Genomic DNA, 3,802 nt, shown 5'->3' with positions numbered 1-3,802 from the left:
AGCTCATCAAAGAGAAAATTTCTGGAAGAACTTAGCTAAACTGGATTTTCATCTTACCCAACTAGAGTACCCACCAAAACTACACTCCTTCCCCACCCTAACACCTCCCCAAGTGAAAAAATTCCTCTCGTGGGTGGAGGTGGGAAAGGATATAGGGGGAATCAATGGTGATGGAAAAAAAAGAAAAGAATTTTTTTTAGAAATAAAAATTCCTCTGTATTAATGAGGAATAGTCTCCACATACCACATTCATGAAATAACTTGCCCTAGAAATGGTAATGTTTTCCTGTTCCAAAATAGGCAGGAAAAAGAAAATGGAAAGCCTAACTGCTTCTCATAGGTTCTTAAAACCGAACCAAAGTTCTCAAGAGGTTTTATTTTTCTTTTACACTATTCCAATTTATCATCTCCTGCTTCCCTCTCAGCTTTTACAATTCAGTTTCTCCCCTCATTGCTTCACCAAAAGAGATCTGGTGAAGGTCACTAATTAATTCCATGTTAAAAAAAAAAATCAATGGACATATTTGTTCTCATCTAATACCATCTGTGTTAATTACCTCTTCTTTTGAAAAAAAATTTTGCTGCAGACACTTGTTTTTGTTTTTTTTCCTATATCTCTGGTCATTCCTGTATTTCCTTTGCAGGCTTACCCCCAACTCCACCAAGCCATCACATGTTGGACTTTCAAAAGCCTGGGTAGTAGACAACCTTTTTATCTCACTCACTGTGTTTCACTGAGAAAATCATATCCATATCCACAGCTTTAATTATTATATACACTATGATCACTCCCACATTTTTATCTCTAGTCCAGAACTATTCTGAGCTTTATATCTTTACTAGAGGCCCAGTGCAAGAAATTTGTGCACTCGGGGGGCAGGGGTCCCTCAGCCCAGCCTGTGCCCTCTCACAGTCCAGGAGCCCTCAGGGGATGTTTGACTGACGACTTAGACCCGCTCCCCGCCCTCCCCCCGGGCCTAAGCCAGCAGTCGGACATCCGCTGCAGAGGCAGGAGAGGCTCCTGTCACTGCCTCTGCGCTCACCAGCTGTGAGCCTGGCTTCTAGCTGAGCAGCGCTCTCCCTGTGGGAGCGCACTGACCACCAGGGGACAGCTCCTGAGTTGAGCGTCTTCCCCCTGGTGGTGCGTCATAGTGACCGGTTGTCCGCTATTTGGTTGATTTGCATATTAGCCTTTTATTATATAGGATTTTCAACTTCCTACCCTACACCTCCATTTGGAAGTCTCAAATTCAACATTTCCTAACTAAGCATATTTAAATTCAGCATACACAAAAATCACGGTATTGATCTTTCCCCTAAAATATGAGCTCTATTGGAACCTTCCTCACTTCAACATTCAGATCCAGTCAATCACAAAGTCCCACTGACATAACTTCAAACTCAAATCCACTGACTAGTCTAAGAATCACTGTGTTTCACCTGGACTACTGCAGTAGACTTCTAACTTATCATCCTGCATTCATCTGGCCTTTCTCTAATCTGTTCTTTGCACTGCAGCCAGTGTGATCTTTTCAAAGTGCAAATTTAGTTTTTTCCCACCTACCATTCCCAGCCACCCTCATCCTATCTGAGTCTAAAATTGCCAACAGACACAAACTGTTCCAGGCAACTGCGACTGCATGTATGTGTGGGTGGGAGTAAAATGCAAAAACCTACACATGCAATTCTGAGAATGTGCCTGATTACACAATTCTTTTTTTTTTTTAATCTTCACCTGAGGATATGTTTCACTGATGGGAGGGAGAGGGAGAGGGAGAGAGAGAGGGAGAGGGAGAGGGAGAGGGAGAGGGAGGGGGAGAGAAACATCGATCATTGAACTCACAACCTAGGTATGTGCCTGGAATCAAACCAGTGACCTTTTGGTGCATAGGATGATGCTCCAACTCACTGAGCCACACTAGCCAGGGCTGATTATGTATTCCAATCATATTTCAAAATCTCCCAAGGAGTTTCTAGGCTTGTTTGCCATTTGAAACCATTTATGCCTTTTCACAGGAAATGTCAAGTTTTCTGTAGAGTAAAAGTCTTCATCACTTTCTAGGTTTATTTTTTCTCCTCATTGCACAGAAATCATATAACATGGGTGAATTTCAGGAGGCCTTGTTTTTTTTTTAACTTTTATTCACATTTATTTTATGCTGGCTTAATTTACTCTCGGGTCATAAGTTTCTTCAACATTTTTTTCCTGTGCAACCTCCTCTCTGATTTAGGAACAATCTGCTCTTTTTCAGTAAGATCATCTCTCTGTGGCAATTAGAGCTTATGTGTGGGTTAGTCCACCTGTGAGTTCTGTAGGTTCTGTACAGTATCTTGGGAGCTTTGTTCACCTTGATGTGCTCAATGACCAGAGACTCTACATCTAAACCCTTAAGTTCAGCACTACTCTCTGCATTTTGAAGCTTGTGCAGCAAAAATTCAGCACTTTTTTTGAGCCACCGACCCTTTGTCCAGCCTCACTCTTCAGCCTGGGTACACCTAACTCCACCACTGTATCAACGGAATAGGACACATTGCTTCTGTAAAGTGACATCCTTCAAATACTTGCTGTCTTTTTGGATATGCATACCCTTGATGACCTGGGCAATGTCACAAGTGTTCTCAAAGTGAACACAAAGATTTGAACCTCTTGATTTGCATGATTTTGTGGGGTTTTCTGGGTCAAGTGAATAGTGAACCATTTTCAGAGGTCACCTCAGGCCACTTTTGGGAAGAGAAGGAGGCTTTGCTTTTTGAGAGGCAGCATGGTGGAGCAGAAAGAGCTTGGATTAGTGAGTGAGCAGATGTGAATTTAAATCACAGCTCTGCAACTTGTTAATATTATTTGAGCTCAGTTCCCTATTTTGAAATGAGAATCTCTCATATCTTTTTTTTTTTTTAGAATTTGATGAGCTCATCTATGCAAAGATTCTAACATATCATTTGGCATGACATGCAGTAGGTGGTCAGTGAATGTTCCTTCTTACCAAGATGGGTGGTGTCAAAATATTCTAGTCCAAAGAAAATCCCAAGATAATTTGCAAATTTCTCCATAGCTAAGTTTGCCTCATAGACACTTGGAAGTGCGTATTGAGTTCAAATTTCATTTTTAATGATGCATTTTAGCTAGCATAAATATTAAGCACTTCCTACATGCTAGGTTTCATGCTATGCAATTTACATTCATTATTTAATCACCATAAATTCCCTATGATGTACCATACCATCCCATTTTATAGCTAAAGAGTGCCAAAGCTCAAAATTGAACTCCGTCAATCCACTCCAGAGCTTGTGATTTTATCTATCAGATTCTGGCCTCTCTCACTGAGAGACCTAATACAGAAAACTCAAAGGAGAACTGCAGCCTCTGATCATCTAAGTTTCATCAGGGACTTGTAGAACACTTCAGTTCATTTTGCTAAAATCCAGAGCCTGGAACTCAACCATATGAACTTCTTTATATGAAGCAATTTCACTTCATTATATTACATGGTAACTCTAAGATTAAAGACCTAGAATGTGCTTTATTTTTCCACGTTTGATATTATCCAAATAACATTTCTGGGATTATAGCATTTAATACCTCTTTCTGGCAGTATTAAACACCAATACCCTAAAGAATTATTCAGGCAGTGTTAAAGATAGGAATTTGGCAAGAGGGGAGAACTTTGATTGTGATCTTTACAGAATCAGGCATAGTTTAGGGACCTGATTTTGATAGCACTGTGTATATTAGCCTCTATCTTTAACAATACTGATAGATTTTCAAACAAACTATCTCTGAAATATAAGTATGAACCTCAGA

General features: G+C 40.2%; 1 pseudogene across 1 annotated transcript; it reads right to left on the bottom strand.

Moving 5' to 3' along the window:
• Positions 1 to 2,169: 2,169 nt before the first annotated feature.
• On the bottom strand, positions 2,170 to 2,699 carry LOC308236646 (large ribosomal subunit protein uL22-like; annotated as a pseudogene). Its single transcript has one exon. The product of its transcript is annotated as a large ribosomal subunit protein uL22-like (transcript).
• Between the last annotated feature and the right edge of the window lie 1,103 nt (positions 2,700 to 3,802).

The sequence above is a fragment of the Plecotus auritus genome, assembly GCF_963455305.1.
Source record: "Plecotus auritus genome assembly, chromosome: 11".
Lineage (NCBI taxonomy): Eukaryota > Metazoa > Chordata > Mammalia > Chiroptera > Vespertilionidae > Plecotus > Plecotus auritus.
This window is presented reverse-complemented; position numbering and strand designations above follow the sequence as displayed.